Source organism: Nuphar pumila, chromosome 1 (genome assembly GCF_984573655.1).
Source record: "Nuphar pumila chromosome 1, dmNupPumi1.hap1.1, whole genome shotgun sequence".
NCBI classification, from domain to species: domain Eukaryota; kingdom Viridiplantae; phylum Streptophyta; class Magnoliopsida; order Nymphaeales; family Nymphaeaceae; genus Nuphar; species Nuphar pumila.
The window spans coordinates 24,251,329-24,275,971 of record NC_143249.1 but is presented as its reverse complement, the minus strand read 5'-3'; the positions used below and the strand labels follow the sequence as shown (position 1 = coordinate 24,275,971).

General features: G+C 35.9%; 1 pseudogene across 1 annotated transcript; it reads right to left on the bottom strand.

Moving 5' to 3' along the window:
- Positions 1 to 1,906: 1,906 nt before the first annotated feature.
- Positions 1,907 to 23,708, bottom strand: LOC149848375 (large ribosomal subunit protein uL3-like; annotated as a pseudogene). The gene is made up of 6 exons (XR_016432759.1): positions 23,622 to 23,708; positions 9,144 to 9,254; positions 8,168 to 8,437; positions 7,600 to 8,047; positions 6,913 to 7,183; positions 1,907 to 2,169 (listed from the first exon to the last, which is right to left on the bottom strand). The product of XR_016432759.1 is annotated as a large ribosomal subunit protein uL3-like (transcript).
- Positions 23,709 to 24,643: the final 935 nt, after the last annotated feature.

Sequence of the window (24,643 nt, the reverse complement as noted above, 5' to 3'; positions counted from 1 at the left end):
CTTAGAACACATTTATCCATGATTGAATCAATATGCAAGTTTTTTTACTGCTTTAGAACACATATGAGCATGATTGAATCACTATGAAAGTTTTTTGACAACATTAGAATACATATAAGCATGATTTCTTCACTATGGAAGTTTTTTGACTGTCTTGTAACACATATATGCATGATTGTGATACATAACACATTTATTTGACAACCTTATAAACCATATATGCATAAGTGAATCACTGTGACATTCTTTGACAACCTTAGAACACATATTTGCATGATTGAATCACTATAAATTTTTTTCCATACTTAGAACACATATTTGAATTCTGTTAATGTCTTTCAGTTTATTGCTAGTCTATGTATCATTCGGCCATTTACTTTGTTGCATTAGATTAGGTGCATTGCATGTAATTTATTTCATTATATTTTGTTTATAAATACTAACATTTTGGTTCTCTTGTAGGATGCTGGAGATGATCAGCGTAGAGGAGCTGATGAAGGCATGGAGGGAGGGGCAGATCGAGAAAATGAAGAGGATGATGCCCAAAATCTTGGCGAGGATTAGATTCGTTTATTTAATTTGTTTGACGTACTTGTAACTAATTATAACTTGGCAAGGACTGTATTTGGTTGTTAAAGTTTGCTTAACTTAGAACTTGTGTTAAATTTGTTTCACCTGTATATGTATTTTTTAAGTGTACTTTTTTTTATAAGTAGGTTATATGAATTGTATAACAAAAAAAATTTCTCGAGTTTCAAAACATTTAAAAAAATTTATTAAATTTTTTATTAAAAATTAGTGACGGATAATAGTCGTCGCCAATTTGAAGCAGTCGTTGGTTTGTGATGGAATTTAAGCTGTCGCTAATGGCCATCACCAAATTTGTGATGGACATTAGCGACGGATATGTATCCCTCGTTAAATAGTAGTGACGGATTAAATTCCGTCGCATAACCAAATCAGTCTCTAATTAGCGACGAGCATGATCCGTTGCTAAGCCGTCGTTACTTAGTGACGGATTGATGACAGATAAATTTTGTCATAGTTTAGCGACTAGGGTTATGCGATGGACACTATCTGTCGTGAATCTGTCGCTAACGTATTTAGCGACGGATAGTGTTCGTCGCTAATATGCATTTTTCTTGTAGTGAATGTCCCAACACATGGTGACGTGCACTCACAGCTCCTACCAATCAAGCGAAGCCCCTCGTTGGTGGAGCCCGATTAATTTATGCTTATAAATAAACCAAACATGAAGATGACAACTACAGGTACAATTTCCATTATATATCAAGTAATTTCAAGACCATCTTGGATTTACAATAGAGGTGCCTTTATATATATATATATATATATATATATATATATATATAGAGAGAGAGAGAGAGAGAGAGAGAGAGAGTGGTAGCTGTCTGACCACTTTCGTGTCTGACCAAAACCGACACGTGCTGAGCATCCATCGTGCGATGCCATGGATGCTCATCGAAAAAATCCTGCTGAAACACCTTTAGCAGCGATAAAAAAAGTCTGTGCTAAAGGTCTGGCACTTTTAGCGGCGACTCTTGTCGCTGCTAAAAGTCCCGCTGAGACTTTTAGTGGTGACTTTTTTGTTGCGCTAAAGGTGTTTCAGTGGGATTTTACCATTGAGCGCGATGGACGCTCAGAGCGGGTCCGTTTTGGTCAGGTACAAAAGTGGTCAGGCAGCTACCACTTCTCGTGTGTATATATAAAGGCACACAGGGGATAAACCCGTGGGATTTGAACTTGTAACCATCTGCCTATCTCATTTGACCCAAGAAGAGAATTCTTGCTAAGGAGAATTTTCGCAAGGCCCACATTACATAGTAGAACTAAAGCTTCATATTGCTTAATTCTCGAATTAACCGAGACAAATTGTCTTTCATAGTGCGAAATTTTGTTGTCATTCTGATGTGTGGAAACAAGAATTCCTGTGAAAGTGGGGAATTGTGGGTCTCTTAGTGTGTGTTTGATACACCGGACAAACGCTGTGTGTGATGCCGCCTGGTGTTGTTTGTCTGGCACTCACCATTCACCGTCTGTAACGCGTTGCATGGATGCTGTTTGTGCTGTCCGAAAAAACTACATTGTGGCATATCAAACGCCAGACAGCGCCTGGGCAGGGACTGGTCTGCCCCGCCCAAGCTTATCCTGCAAGTCAAACACTCCCTTAGAGTTGATGTAATTCTATATTCATCGAAATTTTAAGAAGTCTCATTAATGAAGATTTATTTTTACATTGTAGGCTTTACTGAAGCCAACTAAAGTTGGATTTAACCAAGGGGGGCTCTGCTTGTCTGGTAGGAGCAGCTAGTGCACGTCACCTTGTGTTGGGACGTTGCAGGTTCAAAACCCAATGGTATGTTGTGTAACTGGTGGGGTCTGCCTAACCCCAGCTAGACTTTTTTTTTAAAAAGTTGGATTTAGTACGGTCAAACATCTGGCTCAAACCCATATAACTTGCACCCTTGCCATCAAAGTGGCCATTTTATGGTTATCTCAAAACCAATATTGGCAGTTACGTAGCACCCACAGATGTAAAATATTAAATCGGGTTTTGATGCACAGACACTAGAAGCCCTTATCATTTCTAAATCCCATTAGCTTTACTCTTGTCAAACAGAATCATTCGTAAATCTCGTTTAGGCTTGCAAACTCATCTCAAACTCATTTGCTTGGTAGGTCAAGGTCTAAAAAATAACCTATAAACTTTATAAAATTTAAATACTATAAAGAATATTATCAATCCACTATAAGATATCCACCTATAATTGTAATTAAATATAAAAATTTATTACTTTATTTTATAAGAAACAATCACACATATCTTTTTTTTTTTATTTAAAACAATCATAGCAATGAGAGAAGTTATCCACTTTTATATATGATCCATATGACATTCAATTTAAATATGCAAATAAAATCCTAATAATCAAATCAATATTCTAAGTTAATATATATAAAATATCTAAACTTATTTAGATGGATCAAATTTTAAGTAATAAACATTTGAAATTAGAAACAAATATGTTATTATAATCAACAATTATAAATATAAATTTAGGGAAGATTAAAAATAAGATCCTGCATATTTAAATAAGCAATCGAATCTGTCAAAACAAAAGACATTTGATTGTCATGCAATTTTAGACACGAAAGAGGAGAAATTTGCTTTTGGCTTAAAATGACAATATTTAGAGAATTGAATATTCCAACACATCAAAAATCACTAAATTATTATATTCAATTGGACTTTCACAATCTAACTATGTGAAGAGCTATCTAATTTTGTGTATGATCTAACTTAAATATATATATAAAATTTAAATACAAATTTGAATAAACAATATACATAAATCAATAATAACATCAAGAATGAGATAAAAAGAAAGCATACCATGGATTTGAAAACTTCAGCTGGTAAAAGGTACAAGGCTAGATCAACTTACTTTAACTTAAACTACCATCAAAAGAGAATCAGGCTCAAGTTTTTGTATTCACCTTAGGTTTAAGAGTACATCGAATGGGGCGGTCTTGAGCTTGTCTTTTGGCTACACGACACAAGGCTACCCAGAAGATTTTTTTCATTTCTCTTCCTTGAAGTGAGACCTTTTATTTATAGAATATAGGGACTTCAGTCTTCTATTAAGAAAAAGAGTCTCAATTGATGCTAATATCTAATTATACTTTCTTAATTAACAAGGTCATTCTCATTAGGTAATATTTTTAATTAAAATAAAATGCTAAAAGTTGTAAAGATTTTAGGAATAAAAAAAATAAAATTTAACAAACATAACAGTTATGAAAACATATCTCAAAAGCAATATTTACAAAAAACTTATTTAAAAAATCACAATTTTGACTCAATATATGCGCATTTGCTATTATACTAACTTGGACCACATTAAAAATGTAATAGAAGTCTGACCTTAATGCGCTTACACTAGTTACCATTATAATCATCAAAAAGCTTTTTTCACCCAACACATAGACATACGATACCAATGTAGGATACATTGATTGTCTAAAACTAAAGTTCATGCAGTCAATCTTATCTTGAAGGCTACTAAAAAGTATAGTTATTAATCATTGTCTCTCAATAGGGCTACCTGTGGCCACACATATCAAATTGCCTAACTAGTAAAGAGGCAATGTCGAGCCTATTACAAGCATGTGTGCCACATGCTTCATGGTCTTTACTGGGTCCTCAGATAATTTTCACATATTGACGTCTTGAGTAGATCTATTGAAAGTCTCATCTTCAAGAGACCTACTGCAGAAAAGGAATAAGATACATTGCATTAGCCCAACTCACTCAGGGTTATATTCCTAACTTTATTTATGAGACATCAAAGTTTTAAGGTCAAAGTTTTTTTAATGTCCAAATTGACACTAACTTATATAAGTTTTTAGGTGAGCTCATAATGCAACAAAAACAAGTAAAATCATGATTAGATTTTGCATAAGCCATAGTTGCATGCAATATCAAAACAACAATTCATATACATAATTATGGCAACATGAAGGTGCTCGGCAAGCTGAGCCACGAGCATATGAGTATAATGAGCCAAGCATGAACAGAAGGTGCTTGGCTCCACTTCACTCGTTTAGCTTGTTAATAATTTAGTTGTTGGCCAATTGGTTTCCTCTTGCATTTGAAAGTGAGAGATGGGTTCCATTCTCATCTTTACATAATGTATTGACCAATAAAAAATTTGATTTTTTTTTTCATTTACACTACTGGTCAAATGTTGGAGATCATATCAGCTCACCATGAGCCGAGCCTGAGCCTTTAATGAGCCAAGCCAAAGCAGCCTAGACTCAGCTTGTACCAAATCTGCTTTAAATCCTCGTGTTAGACCTTTGCCGCTCAGCCTCTTGTAGTCATCAAACTATCAGATATGATTTTAACTGTAGTAGATTTAGGAGTGGGCAACAGCTCGGTAGGCCCGCATGCCGGCTCCACCTGACCTGCTATGAGCTATGGACCTTCACTTTGGACTCTGCCTCGGCCGAACCAGGCTTCTGGCTCAGCCCGTTTTAAACCAGATTACCAGAGTTCTTATAATCATATTTGCTTTTCTTGACGAGTGGGAAGTGTTGGAAAACTAGCTTTCTTTTATGGCTCGTTTGCATGTCATGGAAGGGGAAGCCACGGCACCTCTTCCATGGTTTCCTTCCACCCCCCACCCCCCACCCCCCACCCCCCACACACACACACACAACGGGAACACTTTTCTAGGAAAAGGGAGGTCATGCATGTAGGCATGCACACGAGCAGAGCCTGGGCTGTTCGAACTTGGCTCGCTTTAAAATGCATGTGTTCAAGCTCGGCTCGTGCTCATAGCTGAGCTTGAACAGCATTGTCCGGACTCAACTTTGCAGAGAGAGAAAGTTTCATGGCATGAAAAAATTCCAGCTCAACACCTGCTGGGATAGTGTCCAAGGCCCTAACCATTACGGAAACATCTTTCCAAATTTATTTTGCAAATATTATATATATACATTCTTATGTGAGCCTTGTCAAGCTTTTTGAGCTTAATCGAGCTCAACAACTTGATCAAGCTCGGCTCGTTTATCCACACCGAGCCTGGACTTGTGTTCAAGCTTGGCTCTTTTTTTTTTTTGAACCAGTTCGAGCTGAGCTTAAACAGGTCAAGCCCGAGCTAGCTCGGATCGTTGTGCATCCCTACCTGCATGTATTTCTGCACACCCGTCGAAGCAAATCTGCGTTCTCATGTTTGCTTGCACAATTTGGGCCCCACAAAAATGCACACCCGTCGATGCATTTCCGTGGAAAGCACCAACTTTCCGTGACAAGCAAACGGGCCCTTAGTGAAAAGTGCCTACTCGCTTCTTTTGCTTCCTAATTGATTCATTTGCACAGTTCTTATAGCTTCCCTCGTAAGGGTTTCTTATTCATTTCCACTGCCACTTCCTACTTTTTACAATCACGACACGATATATCCCACTTTCCACTTCATATTATTTTTTTTAATGCACACCTTCTCGCTTTCGCTCGTTATATTTGCTTCCCACATCCATTCGGTATCCTGGTAACTATGGCCCTTGCAGCTCGCACAGTAAAACAATTTATTAGACCTGACCCAAGTCTCCAGCAACCATGAGGCTATCCAGTTTTGCCACCACAAAGAGAAACAGGAAAAAGCAAAAGATACTGGAGTGCACCATATAGCTTGTTGTTCTTCTACACTGAATCAAGACAGAGACCGTGACCGCCAATTCCCCCTCCACACACACACACATAGAGAGAGACAGAGAGTTTCAGTATCTTACCTTGGCTCCCCTTGCTATTGCGGTATAAGCCTCTCTCTCTCTCTCTCTCTCTCTCTCCTAAGGAAAAAATCCCCATTTCATCAACTGCATATTGGCGGTCTCCAGTTGGTAAAACCCCGCCCACTGGAAACTAAATCAAGCTTCGACCTTGTGGCAAGGGATGCCACACATGGGTTTCAAACTTATGATGTCCTGTCAACTTAGTGCCATTCACAGGTCGGCCCTACCAGATGAGCCCCTTGTGGGCTCTCTCTTTCTCTCTCTTAACTGATCAGATTTTTTAATTTTTATGAGATTTTTTACTCCATTTTTTTTTTAAAAAGAGCAAGTTTTCCCCACTGTATGAAGCCGTAACCGTCTGAATAACTGAAAGACATGAGATCCGGCAATCAGACAACATATCCGTGGGAACTAGGGTTCAAGATGCAAAGCACACACGACTAACAAAATCTCATGACAAACTTGAAGATCAAAACGTATTACTTTAGGAAGCATAATTTCAAGAAAAAGAATATCTTAATCGCAACGAGAAACCGGAATAGAATATCTCAACAGTTTGCATGGAAACAAAAACTCAACCGAGCAAAAAAACATTGCCTTCATCAACTTTCTTATGCTTTCAGCTGTCCGTAAAACTTGGCCTTCTCCTCTATTGTCTGGAAACGACCATGGCCAAACTTGGACTAGGTGTCGATGAATTTGAGCTTGATCTCTTCCATGGCCACACACGAAGTCTGCTTCAGCAATGATTGATGGAGTGTCACCACGCACTTCTTAGGACCGATACAGCACCACTTGATGAGAATGTAATCGTCCTTCACCACACCATAGTGAGGGAATCCCAATAGGTGTTATATCCTTCTCGGTCCTGCACACAAAGATAAGAAACTGACTCTTGCCCGCACAAAAGATGGAAACTAGAAGAGGCAACCATAGCTAGCAGAAGCTTCCCAAACCTCGAATCTAAAACTGTGAGAAACTTGGAAAATGAGAAATTAACTTGCCGTGATATTGTGTCTTTCTCCCATTAAAATAATGGCACTTTATTTCTTAAACTTTATGTTTTTATTACAAAATCAGCATATAACAATTGCCTTCGTTAAAATCACCCACAGGTTTCATTTTTCTGTCATATTCTACTGGCTTCTATTGTATATTGCTCGTTTCATTCATGCTTAACGCAACACTTCATGCTTCACGCAACAATTCTCAGAGCTGCATCATACTCGGGTAACTATGAGCAGAAGCAAGGAAAAAAACCAAGCCATTGATAAAGAAACAAACCTGCCAAACTCAGTGATGGCGGTATGAGATTCCTGTCAAGCCTTGCCCAGCTTGTAGATCTTTTTGTTCAGTTCTGTGCGGTGGTGATATCCATTCTGACCAGCCCTAGCAACGGTGAAAGAGACCCTAGCTGGTGCCAAACACCAATACAAGCCACCTTGCAAAGTCTACGGTGAGTCTTGCAAGGGAGGTGGGTAACACCCCAATGAGTGACAACTCCCTCGTACCCCTTTCCCTTGGTGACACTGATAATATCAATCATCTCATCTTTCTGGAAAACAGCATCCATAGGGATTTGTTTCTCAAAGAACTTGTAAGCAGAATCAACCTTCTCGGCCACTGTTCCACCGTTCACTTGGATCTCCATCAAGTGAGCTTTCTTCTGTTTCAGGCCCTTCATTTTCCTTATATGCAGGATTGTAAGGGAGCTTTCAAGTAAGTTACATAGCTGGTTATCATAAAAAGAGAATCAAAAGAAACAAAAAAAAGAGAAGAAATTATAACGTGTAATCTAGGAACTGCAATAGAACTAAATAGCCACTATGATGACAAGGAAACTAAATTGTACCCGAGTGTGAGCCAGGACACGGACAACAGATGCATACTTTTTCATTTTCTCCACCTCAGCTTCAATCTCCTTCTTACCAGTTGCACTCTCATACTACTTTGAGTACTTAGTAAATGCCTTCTTCTTGGACTTGTACCAGTTGTAGAATCTCCTCATTACCTCTTCGCCCAAGTGTTGTGCCCAAACTGTGTTCAATGTAAACAACTCCAACAACAATCATCGGAGTTTCAATTACAGTCACTGCCTCACAAGTTTCCTTCTTATGAAGCTCTATGACAAGAATTAACACTCATAAGAAATGATAATTATTTGACAACACATTCCTTTTCAGAATTGCACCAGAAAATGTTTGACAGACAAAATCTAAACACATGATAAAACTCGAGTTTGTAAGCTTAACATGCAAATATAAGCTGATACAATTATAAAGGAAAAAAAAAAGAATTTGACCACAAATGATCATTAAAAAATTATCTATAAACTAGATAATGGGAAATGGTGAAATGGAGCTGAAAATATAGTTGGGAAATATCACATCACGACTTTAACCTGTGGATTGAAAAAACTCTAAGCAGAAGCATATAAATACTGGAGCATGACTTTAAGATGATTCCAAGTTTCAACTACCATGTTAGTTGAGGTCAGAGACTACTTACATGTGCACGCTTTCTCCTGTTTCCCAAAAGGTTTAACAGACTATTAATCAAAAACTATGTAAACTAAACCCTGCCTCCCCTTCCCACAAAAGGTGCTATTTCAGAAAAGATAACTAAACCAAGATAAACTGCAATTGGCAAAACTGAAAGAAGACTGCAAAATAAGATTTTTTTTAAAGCCATGGTGGGGGATGATCTGAACACAAGATTTGGTTAAAACAGAATGACTACACAATCTAATATTAACATTAGAAACAAGTCTAACTAACAATGAAGCAAAACAACAATAACGTAACCAGTTTGAGGATTAATGAACTTACTTGATCCAGGCTTGTCCACATCCCTGACAATGTGGGTCATTCCAGCCTTATATCCAAGGAAGGCAGTAAGATGGCATGGCTTGCTTGGATCATCTCTTGGGAAAGACTTCACTGAAGCATTTCATAGATACAGAAAAACAAGAATAAAACAGTAAATCCGAGAATTATTAATGTCATGACCAAACAATTAAAGAAAAGAACAGCAAAATATGATGCAATTCCTTAGGGCATGTTAGGTTGGATCACATGAGATTCACTCTCATTTGAATGAGCAAGTGAATATCATTTGTATAAGCAGCCGAACATAAAAAATAAGCTGTGAGAAAGTGAATCTCATTTGCCTTTGCAAATGAGTCACTTTTTAATTTGCTTGAGATTCTGAATCACATGAGACCCCATACGATTCTGAATCACGTGATTCTGAATCATGCTTTGAAAGAAGCAGCCGAACGTACCCTTAGAGTACAATCAGCTTATCTGTTGTGGAACACATTAATAGTAAGCATCGAATTTGTAAACAAGCAATGGACAAGAAAAAGTTCACAGTTGTTTTGGTCCGGATGCAAACAAAATACTTCTATAGCAGAGAACTTGAATATATTAATGCATGCAGACGTGACAAGAAAGTTAGTGTTTAATAGAAAGAGGATATGATTTGACATTCAAGAAGTTATAAATAAGCCAAGGTCATGAATCTTGAATTCAAGGATCTTTGGCATATGGAAGAAACTAAATGAGGAAGACATGCTGAAATAAAGACCAAACAATAAGAAAATATAAACACTCCAGGGCATCTATTTACCTAATAAAAAAAATAACAGTACAGCAACATGTGCCCTTTCCTCGTTGGGTGGTTCAAATGATGCAAAGAAGACAATCCACACAAAAGAAACTGGGATACCAATGAAAACACCAACCACAACCTGAACTGGTTTCATATCAGTTTTAAGCATCGCATATGATTTCCCAACATTACCAAAAAAGGTGTCAAAGGCACACACCATGTATGGCCATGGAAACCTACCAATGGTGGTACCTTGATCTAGTCAACCAGGAAACCTACTTAAGAATGTTGCCCAACCCATCTGGATTATACCATGGATAACACCGACTTAACAGGTAGGGGTGGCAATTGGGTCGGGTCGGCGGGTCAGCATACCTCAACACGAACCCGACCCGTTTATTAAACGGGTCGGCTGTGGCAAACACGAACCCAACCCATTTATTAAACGGGTAACCCGACACAACATGGTTAATCCGTTTAATAAACGGGCCGGGTCGGGTAAACGGGTTGGCGGGCAGGTCGGGGTCGGGTAAACGGGTTGGCGGGCGGGTTGGCAGGTCGGGTTCGGGTAAACGGGTTGACCCGCCCGCCTAACCTGTTTATTAAACGGGTCAGCCGGGTTGGCGGGTTGGCATATCCCTAACACGAACCCGACCCGTTTAATAAACGGGTTAGGCGGGTCGACCTGTTTACGACACGAACCCGTTTAAGTCAAACCCGAACCCGGCTAAGAAGCGGGTTGGCAGGTCGTGTCAGATTTTGCCACCCCTACTAACAGGGCACCGCAACCGCGTCGCACCTGTACATTTGGACACAGCTTCCTTTGTGTCAAGTGAAGTCAACTACACTGAGGTCCATTTTTGTCCAAAAATAGATTCAGTTTACTCTAGCCAAGTCCAGTTTTATCTATATTATATATATAAATACATAAATGCACACACATACACCTAGTGTTACCTTAAAACTGTTAAAAATTATATATATATATATATATATATATATATATTGCGAGAGAGAGAGAGTAGAGCATAGCTGCTTGATGAATAGGTGCTTGAGCACCTACTTAATCAAGCTGACCGTCCATCGCGGGCTTGATGGATGGCCAGCAGGAAAAAAACGGCTAAAACAATGCTTTTGGTGCAAAAATGAGTGGAAAAGACCTTTTAGCGGCGCTCAAAAAGTGCCGCTAAAGGTAAAAGGAACGTGTGCGTCCCTGTGGCCTTTAGTGGTGCTTTTTGTGCACAGCTAAAGGTAGTTTTTGCAGAAAAAAAACTCATTTTTGATGAGTTTTATTTTTTTTTTGGAGTCTGTCCATCAACGCGCATGATGGACGGTCAGGGCGCTCAAGTAGGTGCTCAGACACCTACTCTCTCTCTCTCTCTCTCTCTCTCTCTCTCTCTCTCTATATATATATATATATATATATATATATATATATATATATATATATGAATACCCTCACTGCAGCCCGCAGCCAAGTTTTTTTAAAGTGCCACATCAACACATCTGCACCTGTATCGGCACCTGTGACATAGCATGGAAATCATAAAGGTAAGGTGATGATGCTTCAACAGTGGCATCGTTATAACATTTCCGGACATATCAATCAATAAATAAATCACACAGCATACCATAGTCATTTCCCTCAGCCACTCTCCAGTCAACTTGACTATGGCTAGGGAAGAACTGAAGCATGAAAAATAGTATACGAGGAAAAAAAATCATCCCATATGAATTTGAATCAACAAAACAAACTAATCTTCATGTAACAAGGCATCAAAGACACCACAAGAAAGCTCTCTGAGATGGAACTGCAAACCAGAACCCAATGCAAGAGCTATACTTAAAGTTCTCAGACAAGCCAAATTCCTATATAAGCCTCAGTCACACACTGATCAAAAGCTTAAATCTCAAGAACCAGGTTTCCTTTTTGTGCACACTCTTTATTTCAGATCAATACCACTAGAATTTTGGGATTACCTGTATGTTCCATAACTAGGATGGATCTAAGTAACCTGATACAACTCACAAAAGAAGTAGACAAGATTGAGAAATTGTTGTGCTTGGGCAAAAAAGGAAAATGAAACAATTAGCAGAAACATATTCTCTAACATGGTTCAATCTGTGATATCGGCAAGGAAAATAAGCAAAAAACTACACATGTTTAACTCAGATGTGATGGAAAATACCATAGTTATGTAGTCAAAGGCAGCAACTAGGCGCCTAGTCGCCCGAGGCGCAGGTCCAGTGCCTAGTCAACTGTGTCTAGGCGCTGGACCATGTGTCTTTTTTGGTTAAAAAAGAATACAAATGGGGGGTTGGGGTTTAAAAACCTTAAGCCCCCCTTGCTAACCCATTTTCCGCCTCTCTCTCCTTTTCTCCCCTGTTTTTTATTCCTCTTCTCTTCTTCTTGCTCCCTCTTTGTTCTTCCCACCTTCTTCTCTGCCCTCAACTTCTTCCTTTTTCACTTCTTCTTCCCTCCACTTCACTCTTCTTGCTCGCCCTCTTCTTCTTCTTCTCGCCCTCTCTCCTGCTTCTTCTCTGCCCTCCCCTTCCATTTTCTCATCTCCTTTTCCCCTCTTCTTCTTCTTCTTTGCCTAATAGAAAAAGAGGAAAACAGAGATGATGAATATATATATTCTTTTGAATGCACCATTTTGTGTATATGGATTCTACCATGGAGGTCAACGATAGACAATAACTCCCCCCCCCCCCCAAAACACAGCTTACAACTTCCATCGTACCCTGCTCTCCAAAGAGCAACTCTTATCAAAACAAAAGGAGATGGGTTGGAATCCCATTCTAAGGATTATATTTTACTGTTTATATAATCCATGTTTCTTCGAGTGCATGATTATGTTAAAGACTTAAAGCATGACTTTTTTCTTGCTTGTTTACTACATATATACATATGCATTGACAGTTGTGTGGTTTGTAACGTTTGTTTATTCAATTGTTCTTAATTATTTTTTTAAGTAGGTTACGTAACATAATGGTTTTATAATGTTTTGACATATTTTTTGTTTATTGCTTATTGTTGATTGATTTTATGTTGCATACATGTTTATTATTAATTTTAGTAGTTTATTTGCATATTTTGTGTATTTTTTATTTTTGAATTTTTTTTAAAAACACAACTAAGTTATTAGTGTTAATAAAAAACACACCTAATTTTTGAGAAATGTTAAAAATACCAATAAGCTTTTCTATGGTTAATTAAAAAGCTCAAACTTTACTTCTGCCAAAGTTGCCATAAGATTGTATGCTGTAATTATCCTTTTGACCTTCAATAACTGAGTGGATGCTTCAGTTAATCTCCATCAAAACTTTGGAAGTAAATGTCGCCATCAGTGTCATTAAAAACGCGCCTCAAGGCGCAAAAAACACGTATCGCCTCAACGTGAGGGGTTTATGCCTTGAGGCGCATGTGTAAAGCGCAAAAGGCCCGAGGCGTGCGCCTCATAGGCCTTGAGGCACGCTTCAGGATGAGGCGTATACACCTTGATGCATTTGGTCAAACCAAAATTTAGGGCTTAAACAAAGCACCCCCGTTCCTAAATTTTGATTCTTGTTTTTTCTCACGCCTCACTCGCTCTAGTTTTTTCTTCACAACAGTCTCTCTCTCTCTCTCTCTCTCTCTCTCTCTCTCTCTCTCTCGTGGTGGAGCTCCGAAACAAATACACTCTCTCATCACTGGGTTTTTTCTCACACGTAGTCTCTTTCTCTCTCATTTTTTCTCACGCAGCCTCTCACTCGTTTTTTTCTCACGCAACCTCTCTCTCTGGTGTTTTTCTCACACAGCCTCTCTCTCTCTCTCTCGTCTCTCACAACAATCTCTCTCGTGGTGGAGCCCGAAAATAGATACTCTCTCTCTTGTCTCTTATTTTTTTCGCACACGAAGTCTCTTTCTCTCTCATTTTTTCTGACAAAGTCTCATTAAGTATTTTTTTCTCACGCAGCCTCTCTCTCTCTCGTCTCTCACAACAGTCTCTCTCGTGGTCGAGCCCGAAAATAGGTACTCTTCCTTTCATATTTTTTGATCGATTCTAATTCTAATTTTTGAGAATCATGATTCTCATTTGGCTGCCAATAGAAGCTAATGATGTGCAACCATTTTTTTTCTGTTCTTTTTAATGCTCAAGTATAAAAACATGAGAAAAAATGTCATTTTTTTTGTTTTTTGGTTGGACCCTGTAATCGTAATAAGTTTGTTGCAAACTCTATAGATGCCTGTATTTTCGTTAATTTGCATATTGTTTTTTTCACCATTTCTAATAAAAAATACCTATATTTTTTTTATAAAGCCTCTATTGATGATCGATTGGGGTTTGTATTAAGACATAATGTAATAAGTAGCAGTGCAGCCTTGCATTTAAAAAAAGAAAAAAAAGAAAAGAAAAGTTGCAGTTAGACTTACCCTTACCGTTATACAATCATATTCCATTGAGATCGAACTTGCAATATTTCAACAGAAGGTGACTAGACCTAACTGTTTGATGCAGATCATTTTAGATTTATTTTAGAGTTTAGAGTTTTTAGATCTTAGTATTAGGATATTGAATCTATCCAAAATTAAAAAATAAGATTAAGGTTTTATTTTTATATAAATGTTTGTTATATGTTGAGGGAGTTTGTTGATGAATAAAAATTATTATTTTTTTTGAATTTATGCATTATTTTTCTTGAGTTTTGATTGTTCTAGCTTTCATAGCATAATTTTGGTTATATAATTATTTTTCAAGATATTTAATTAGTTTTCAAGTTATTTAATTAGTTTTCAAGTTATATATGTTGATTCTTATTTAATATGAATTTTAATTTTTGTGTTAATATATATTTTCTTATATGCATTTTTGCAGTTGAACAATGAGAAAAGATGCAGGATGAGATCATAGATTTAAAGTTCTAAATCCTACTAAAGATTCCAAACTCGTAGGACATGTAATTTGCAATTACTATCATAAAGAGACTAAAGAATGCATCTATAGGTTAAAACATCGCTTAACTGGCACAAAACATGGTGTAAGCATGTGCGAAGCGGTTCCACCTGATGTGAAAAGATTTTTTCAGAATTATCTAAGGGATCAGAAGCAAAAGAAACAAAGAGGAAGAACAAAACAAGTTGAAAATCAGGAGTATTTATTTTGGATCATCAACAAGCGATAATGTGAACAAAGAAACCAGTGGATCATACAATGATGCAAAAAAAGCATAAGTAATCCCATTGACCTCTTTGTGAACAAAGAAGTACGACAAACCACAATAAACACTGCTTTCAAAAAGGATGAAAGAAAAAACGTATGTCGTGCCATTGGTAAAAAAAAATTTATTCAAATGCGCTATCATTTAATCTTTGCAACAATCCATATTTTGGTGCAAAGGTAGAAGCTATTGTAGATTAGGGGCGAGGGTTCAAACCGCCTTCTTATCACGAGATCAGAACCTGTATTTTGAATGACGAGGTAGATTGTACTCATGAAATTTTAAAAGAATTCAAAAAAGAATCGCCTAAGGTTGGTTGCAGCATTATAACAGATGGTTAGATAGATGGAAAATGAATAAACTTAATTAATTTTCTTGTGAACAATTCATTTGGAACAACATTTTTGAATACTGTTGACATCAGCAACATGGAAAAAACTGGTGCAAATTTGTGTAAGTTGTTTGAAGAAGTTGGTGAAAGTAATGTAGTGCAATTCATTACAGATAATGTACCAAATTATGTAACAGTTGAAATATGTTAACAACAGAAAAAGCATGTTTTTGGATACCATATGCGGCGCATTGCTTAGATCTTATATTAGAAGATATTGGAAAGATATCAAATTTTAAAGATACAGTAGAAAAGGCAAAAAAATTATAAGATATATCTATAGTCATGCATGGGTATTAAATTTGATACAAAAAATCACAAAGAAGAAAGAACTTCTACGGCCAGCCGTCACTCGTTTTGCCATAACATATCTCACGCTTTATAGTATTGGATGTTATAAGAAAGAGCTGAAGTCGATGTTCTTGTCTTCAAATTTTAGATCATCTAATTATTATAAGAAATCTTATGCTAAGAACATTTCTTATATTATTCTTAATGATCATAAGTTTTGAACTGCCATATCATATGCAATTAAAGCTACACTGCCTCTCGTGAAAGTAGTGCGATTAGTGGATGCAGATGAGCCTGCTATGAGATTTTTGTACGAGGCAATGGATAGAGCAAAGAAGAAAATTACTTCAAACCTTGATAAGGTTGAAAAAAAATATAAACCTATTTGGGATATCATTGATAGACGATAGGACTTGCAACTTCATAAGCCTTTGCATGCAGCTGCCTATTATTTAAATCCTCATTTTCACTATACTGACAATTTCAACCTGAATGGAAAAGTTATGAGTGACTTTTAAGATTGTGTTAAAAAATTGGTTTATGATGCAACTGTTCGGTTGAAAATTACAACACAAATCGATGCATTTAAAAAGGCAAAGAAGTTGTTTGGTAGATAGGCAATTGTTACAACAAAAAATTTAAAAGCCCCGGTAAGTTTGCACTTATGTTATTATTTGTTAATATTTTTTTATATTTTTTGTTAATTATAACATTCTTAATATTTTTATCAATATTTTATTGTTTTATTTGAATGCAGTTGATGGGTGGAGTTCATTTGGGCACGAAAATCTTGAGTTGATGAATTTTGAAATTCGAATTCTAAGTTTGACATGCAATGCATTGGGTTGTGAGAGGAATTAGAGTACTTTCTCATTGGTATGTGACTTTGTATTTTATTTTTAAAATACATTTTTATAAGTGTAATTATCTTATAATTGATTATCAATTATTTGAAATTATAGGTGCATACAAAACGAAGGAATAGACTTGAACAAGAAAAAATGAATGCATTGGTTTTTGTAATGTACAATATGAAATTAAGAGAGAGAAATATGACGAGAAGGGTTACCAAAGACCTTATATGTCTAGATCATATAGACTCAGACGATGAGTGGATTGTGGAGAAGGAAGATCCAGTGTTGCTTAGTGATCTCAATTGATTGGAGGATTTATAATTGGATCTGAACTTCGACATAAATGTCATTGTGCATGTGGCTATTAAAAAAGTCACGTCACCTTATGATTCATAAAGTGGTTCTAGGTAAGACAGGTCTTCAAGAGATAGAGGTAAAGCTATATTTCTTTTACCTTGGTACAAATATAAATGTATTTTTTTAATTACATAAAATAAGTATTTAATACATGATTTTTTATTGAAAGAAAAAAAAATAAAAGAAGTGACAGACGATGTGGAGGAAGAAAGTGCAGACGATGAAGAGTCAGAGAATGAAGATGAAGGAGAACTTATTTATATGGATTCCTTGTATGATGACATTGAAGACTTAGATATTGATGATAACGAGACACAAGAAGAGCCTAGGCCCTAATTCATATCATAGAGTTATGGCAATTTATATGTTTTTTGGGGTCTTTCATTTGCAATTGTGAATGTTAAGACTCTCATTTTGAAGAGTTTTGGACAAATACATCAGCATGTGATTGTTAATGCTGACATGCATTTTCTAATTGTGACATAATGTTGTTAATGCTAATATGCATTTTATTATTAATGTCAATTTTTTATTGAATGAATGCTCATATTTTATTTCTTAGATACTTACATAAATCAAATTGTTGTATTAATGTTATTTTTACATGTTAATCTCATATTTTTTCAATATTTATTTGAGACTTTTTATTTTTTGTTGGTTGTTGCTTCGTCAATAAAGTATTTTTTATTTATTTATAATTTTAGATATTTTTTATAATTTTTTTAAGTTTTAAAAAAATTGAGTTTTGGTGGAGCACCTTGCTACGCTTCAATGCTTTTCACAACATTGTTGCAGCCTCTACCATCGCCACCTCTTCTCTCCTTTCCTATTACCACTATCACCACTAACCATTTTTTTTATTTTTCGTTGCTGCCCATTACCACCACCTTTTTTAGCACCAACCGTCCCCACTTTCTTCTCCTTCCTACCATCATCACCATTTCTTCCTTCTCTCATAATTTTCTATCCATCCACCACCAATGTTTTCATTTCTTCCAAATATTTTTTTTTGAGTGAGTGATGGAACAAATAGTTGAAGAAACAAAGGTCCTCATGAAGAGATAAAACAATACTGAACAAATTAAACTGCTAAATGGCAAACAGTGTTGTGAAAAGCGTTGAGGCGTAGCGAGGCGGTCCACCAAAATCTGAGGCGAGGCATAAAGCATAAGCCTAAAAAAAAAACTAAACTTTAAAAAATATCTAAAATCATAAATAAATAAAAAATACTTTTTTAATGAAGCAACAACCAATAAAAAATAAAAAAAATCTCAAATAAATACTGAAAAAATATGAGATTAACATATAAAAGTAACATTAATGCAACAACTTGATCTATGTATGAAATAAAATATGGGCATTCATTCAATAAAAAATTAACATTAACAACAAAATGCAAATTAGCATTATCATATCATAATTAGAAAATCCATGTTAGCATTAACAACCAAATGTTAAAATATTTGTCAAAAACTCTTTAAAATGAGAGTCTTAACATTCACAATTGCAAATGAAAGACCGAAAAAAACATATAAATGCCCATAGCTCTATGATATGAATTAGGGCCTAGGCTCTTCTTGTGTCTCATCATCATCAATATCTAAGTCTTCAATATCATCATCTGAAGAATCCATATAAATAGGTTCTCTTTCATCTTCATTCTCTGATTCTTCATCTTCTACACTTTCTTCCTCCACATCCTTGGTCACTTCTTTTGCTTTTCTTTTTCTTCAATAAAAAATCATGTATTAAATATTTATTTTATGTAATTCAAAAAATACATTTATATTTATACCAAGGTAAAAGGAATATAGTTTTACCTCTATCTCTTAAAGACTTGTCTTGCCTAAAACCACTTTATGAATAATGAGGTGAAGTGACTTTTTCAATAGGCACATGCTCAATGGCATTTATGTTGAAGTTCGGATCCAACCATGAATCTTCCAACCAATTGGGATCACTAAGCAACACTGGATCTTCTTTTTCCACAATCTACTCATCGTTTGATTCTATATGATCTAGACATATAGGGTCTTTAGTAGCCCTCCTCCTCATATTTCTCTCTCTTAATTTTATATTGTACATTACAAAAATCAATGCATTCATCTTCTCTTGTTCAAGTCTATTCCTCTGTTTTGTATGCACCTATAATTTCAAATCGTTGATAATCAATTATAAGATAATTACACTTATAAAATTGTATTTTAAAAATAAAATACAAAGTCACAAACCAATGAAAAAGTACTCCAATTTCTCTCAGATCCCAATGCATTGCACGTCAAACTTAAAATTCAAATTTCAAAATTCATCAACTCAAAATTTTTGAGCCCAAATGAACACCAATCAGCAGCATTCAAATAAAACAATAAAAATATTAAGAATATCATAATTAACAAAATAATCAAAAAAATATTAACAAATAACAACATAATTGCAAACGGACTTTTTAATTTTTTTGTTGTAACAACTGCCTGTCTATAAAACAAACCATTTGCCTTTTTAAATGCATCGATTTGTGTTGTAATTTTCAACCGAACAGTTGCATCAGAAACCAATTTTCAACACAAACATAAAAGGCACTCATAACTTTTTCATCCAGGTTGAAGTCGTTAGCATAATGAAAATAAGGATTTAAATAATAGGCAGATGCATGCAAAAGCTTATGAAGTTGCAAGTTTCATCGTCTATCAATGATATTCCAAATAGGTTTATATTTTTTTTCAACCTTGTCAAGGTTTGAAGCAATTTCCTCATTTGCTCTATCCATTGCCTCGTACAAAAATCCCATAGCAGGCTAATCTGCATCCACTAATCGCAGCACTTTAACGAAAGACAGTGTAGCTTTAATTGCATATGATATGGCAGCTCAAAACTTATGATCATTAAGAACAATATAAGAAATGTTCTTAACATCAGATTTCTTATAGTAATTAGATGATCTAAAATTTGAAGACAAGAACATCGACTTCAACTCTTTCTTATAACATCCAATACTACAAAGCGTGAGATATGTTATGGTAAAACGAGTGACGACTGGACGCAGAAGTTCTTTCTTCTTTGTGAACTTTTTCATCAAATTTAATACACATGCATGACTATAAATATATCTTGTGATTTTTTTTACCTTTTCTACTATATCTTTAAAATTTGATATCTTTCCAATATCTTCTAATATAAGATCTAAGCAATGCGCCACATATGGTGTCCAAAAACATGTTTTTTCTACTGTTAATATATTCTCAGCTGCTACATAATTTGGTATATTATCTGTAATGAATTGCACCACATTACTTTCACCAACTTCTTTAACAACTTCTTCAAACAACTTACACAAATTTGCACCAGTTTTTTCATGTCGCTGATGTCAACGGACTTCAAAAATATTGTTCCAGATTAGTTGTTCACAAGAAAATTAATTAAGTATCTTCCTTTTTCATCTATCCAACCATCTTTCATAAAGTTGCAACCAACCTTTGGTCATTCCTTTTTTAATTCTTTTAAAATTTCATGAATACAATCTACCTCATCCTTCAGAATCTATGTTCTGATCTCGTGATAAGAAGGCGGTTTGAACCCTCGCCCATAATTTGCAATAGCTTCTACCTTTGCACCAAAATATGGACTGTTGCAAAGATTAAATGATAGGGCATTTGAATTAAAAAAGCCTTCAATGGCACGACATACGATTTTTCTTTTATCCCTTTTGAAAGCAGTGTTTATTGTGGTTTGTCGTACTTCTTTGTTCACAAAGAGGTCCATGGGATTACCTGTGCTTTTTTTGCATCACTACATGATCAATTGGTTTCTTTGTTCACATTATTGTCTGTTGATGATCCAAAATAAACACTCCTCCCGATTTCCAACTTGTTTTGTTCTTCCTCTTGTTTCTTTTGCTTCTGATCTCTTAGATGATTCTGAAAAAAAAAATCTTTTTATATCAAGTGGAACCTCTTCGTACATGCCATGTTTTGTGTCAGGTAAGTGATGCTTTAACCTATAGATGCCTCATATAAACTCTTTATGATAATAATTGCAAATTACATGTTTTACGAGTTTAGAATCTTTAGTGAGATTTGGAACTTTAACTCCATGATCTCATCCTACATCTTTTCTCATTGTTCAACTGCAAAAATGCATATAAGAAAATATATATTAACACAAAAATTTAGATTCATATTCAATAAAAATCAACATATATAACTTGAAAACTAATTAAATAACTTGAAAACTAATTACCTAACTTGAAAACTAATTAAATAACTTGAAAACTAATTATATAACCAAAATTATGCTATGAAAGCCAGAACAATCAAAACTCAAGAAAAATAATGCATAAATTCAAGAAAAATAATAAATTTTATTCATCAACAAACTCTCTCCCTGTATAACAAGTATTTATAAAAAAATAAAACCTTAATCTTAATTTTTAATTTTTTATTTTGGATAGATCCAATATCCTAATACAAATATCGAAAAACTCTAAACTCTAAAATAAATATAAAATGATCTGCATCAAACAGTTAGGGCAAGTCACCTTATATTGAAACATTGCAAGTTCAATCCCAATGGAATATGATTGTATAACTATAAGGGTCTGTCTAACTGTAGTTTTCTTTCTTTTAAAAAAAAAAATGCAAGGTTGTATTGCTACTTATTACCTTTTGTCTTAATACAAACCACAACTGATCATCAATAGAGGCTTTACAAAAAAAATTCAGGCATTTTTTTATAAAAAATGGTGAAAAAATAATATGCAGATTAACGAAAATGCAGGCATGCACAAAGTTTGCAGCAAATTACTGCAATGACTACAGAGTCCAGCCAAAAAACAGCTGAAAAAATGGCATTTTTTCTCATATATTTTTATACTTAAGCATTAAAAAAACAAGAAAAAAAATTATTGAACATCATCAGCTTCTATTGGCAGCCAAATGAGAATCGTGATTCCCAAAAATTAGAATTAGAATCTATCAAAAAAATATGAGAGGGAGAGTACATGTTTTCGGGCTCGACCGCGAGAGAGACTGTTGTGAGAGATGAGAGAGAGACTGTTGTGAGAGATGAGAGAGAAAGGTTGCGTGAGAAAAAATGAGAGAGAGGCTGCGTGAGAAAAAAATAACTTATTAATAAGGTTGCGTGAGAAAAAAAATGAGAGAAAGAGACTGTGCATGAGAAAAAATGAGAGACAAGAGAGAGAGAGTACATGTTTTTAGGCTCCACCACGAGAGAGAGACTGATGTGAGAGACGAGAGAGAGAGGCCGTGTGAGAAGAAAACCAAAGAGAGAGGCTACGTGAGAAAAAAATGAGAGAGAGGCTGCGTGAGAAAAAATGAGAGAGAAAGACACTACGTGTGAGAAAAAAAACAGAGATGAGAGAGAGCGTACTTGTTTCGGGGCTCCACCACGAGAGAGAGAGAGAGAGAATGTTGTGAGAGCCAAGAGAGAATGCTGTGAGAAAAAAATAAGAGAGAGAGGCGTGAGAAAAAAATGATAATAAAAAAATAAAGGGTTTAAGCCCTAAATTTTGGTCAAATGAAGGTCAAATGCATCGAGGCGTACACGCCTCATCCTGAGGCGCGCCTCACCTCGAGGCGAGGCATGCTTTTTGCGCCTTGAGACGCATTTTTAATAACACTGGGTGGCAGAAAGGATAAGATTTAGTTGGCTGTAGTGGTGGCAGAGAGAGAGAGAGAGAAGGTGGGGGTGGGGGTTAAATTAGCAAATTTATGTTCGAAACTCAACTTGGGTTTATGTCAACCCAAGTTAAACGAACAGAAACAGACATATGTTTAAAGGAACATAAATTTAGGTGTGTTTTTAACATTTTTCAAAACTTAGGTATGTTTTTTATCAATACTAATAACTTAGGTGTGTTTGTGACAATTTTTCTTTATTTTTTTAATTGGGTGCTTTTTTAAGGGCTCACCGCCTACCACTTTTGACTACATAGAGAAGAACCAACCAAGGAAGAAGAAAAACGAGAGAAAACCCGTGAAATTTATTGCAAAAAAAATGACGAAGATGAAACGAAGAGCATAAATTAGTACAATGGCTCCCGTTCGTGATATCGTCAAGCAAAACAAACAAAGTATACACAAACAAAATATACACATCTCGCTCAGAGTTCATTGAAAGCGTCAGCATAAATGCACAAACCAAACAAGGAGAAGGGAGAAGATATCCACACGATTTATCACATAAAAACGACGGAAGCAAAACGATTGGCAGAAATGTGTTCCCTTCCTTAGTTTCTATTTGTCAAAACAGCAAGGAAAATGAAAAAAACCTATATGCATTTGCACTCAGAGATGATGGAAGACAACAGCATGAATAGAATAATCCACCAAGGAGAAAGAAGAAGAGCTAGATAAAAACGAAATTCACAAAATGTATCGTATATAAACGATCAAATGAAACGACTACACGTTCCCTTCAACGGCTTCAATTCGCGACATCAACAAGGAAAAAAATCTGAGCAGGTTTCCCCTCAGAGACGACGGAAACAGATCCAGTAAAAGGAAGAAGAATCAACCAAGCAATGAGAATAAGATGCAGACGACGTAGAGAAAATAAAGATTTTGGTAGTCTTGAGATTTCACCTTTGCCGCGGTGGCGAGAGGCCCTCTTACCCGGGAGGAACCCAAGAGAGCCATGCCTCGGGTGATCAAACTTCCTGTGAGACATCTTCTCTCTCCCTCTCCCTCTCCCTCTCCCTTCCTCTCAGGGAAAGAGAGAGACGTGAGAGAGGAAACCCCTAGGGTGTTTTTTCTCTCAATAGTTTTAGGGTGACATGGTTCGGGTCATGATGAACCCGATGTTAGATCCGAAAAATGCTCTGGATCCGGATTATACTTGGATTTCGCAGTAGAATCTGGGGTCTAGATATGGTGTGAAACCCTGTGCCTAGGGGGTGTCAATGGGTCTGATCTGGTTGGGTCCCACATTGAAAATCTGCAGATCTTAATCGAAACTTTATTTTGAAAGGCATTAATAGGAACTTTATTGAAACCTGGGTATGGTATGAAATTTCACAAATCATACTCTCCATATTTTAATAGGATCATTTAGGTCCGACCTGGATTCTAATCGCTTCCTTCTTTATCACCAAACCCTGACCCTATGGGGCTCGGATCAAACTTGAGGTATTGAAACCCTGCCTAAGAGGCCATGACCGGGCATAACCTAATAGGCCATGACCCGGTATTTGTTTTATTATAATTCTAACTAACATATATTTGCTTAATGTTTATTATATTAAAGCACAGCCGTTCAGTTTAATAGCTTATGTACATAGCTAAATTGAAAAATGGGCTGGGTTCTTGCTTAAATATCTCAATTTTGAGTAGTTATAACACCATTTATTATGTGGGATGAGGTTCATTAAACCTTTCTTTGAGGGCTTGTTTGGTGGCTTGTCCAAGATTGGATGAAACTAATGAACAAAACAATCATAACAATTGTAATCAATCCAACCTTTGGTGGCTTGTTTACTAAAGTTATATTCCTTATGCTCAAGGTTTGTTTTGTGCCGTGGAGACAATTTGGTCACACATGGATAATGGGTTGGATAACATGTTTATTATTGATTTTAACTTCGGATGTCGATCTCGGATTGGATATA